Here is a 649-nt window from a genome sequence, read left to right as displayed (position 1 = left end):
TAGAGACTATAAAGACTAAAGACTCAAAAAATACAATAAGGGCTAACCTAAGGAAAGGAGATACGAGATGTGAAAATATACATATGGAATGAGTATGACAATATACAGATGGCGCTGAAGTATATGCATGATTGTATAGATTGTATAGATAAGGATCAGCCTCAGCCTGTCAGCGACAGGCTGAGGGTACGACAGGCTGACACCTTTCAGGCTGGAAAAATACTCGGTCATTAATAGTTCCTAGTCGGTTCGTGATACAGACTGGATAAACTAAAACAAGCCGATATTCATAATAGTCACAGTTTAATGACTGTGTGTTTGTTTATATTGTCATGTGACCACTGAGGGAGCACGCTCCCTGGTGGTCTAGTGGTTAGGATTCGGCGCTCTCACCGCCGCGGCCCGGGTTCGATTCCCGGTCAGGGAACTGACTCTTTTGACTTTATTGAACCCTGCGAACTTCCATACAGACATGTCCGCTTCCGCAAAAGTGTCTCTTCACGTATAAAGCGTCCTTTTTTCATTCCGCCACACAAAATTTAAGTTTATATCTAAAACAAGGAGCTATCAAAGTAAAATCAAAATAAAGTGTGCCGGATGGTCGCGCTGCACCACGCACCTGTCCCCTTCAGCCAAGCAGACAGTACCG

General features: G+C 43.9%; 1 non-coding gene across 1 annotated transcript; it reads left to right on the top strand.

Annotated features, from left to right (window-relative positions):
* The first annotated feature begins 355 nt into the window (after positions 1–355).
* trnae-cuc (transfer RNA glutamic acid (anticodon CUC)) lies at positions 356–427 on the top strand. The gene has a single exon. It is a non-coding gene; the product is annotated as a tRNA-Glu (tRNA).
* The last annotated feature ends 222 nt before the right edge of the window (positions 428–649 follow it).

Source organism: Myripristis murdjan, chromosome 1 (genome assembly GCF_902150065.1).
Source record: "Myripristis murdjan chromosome 1, fMyrMur1.1, whole genome shotgun sequence".
NCBI classification, from domain to species: domain Eukaryota; kingdom Metazoa; phylum Chordata; class Actinopteri; order Holocentriformes; family Holocentridae; genus Myripristis; species Myripristis murdjan.
The sequence above is the reverse complement of the archived record's forward strand: the minus strand, read 5'-3'. Positions and strand labels throughout refer to the sequence as shown.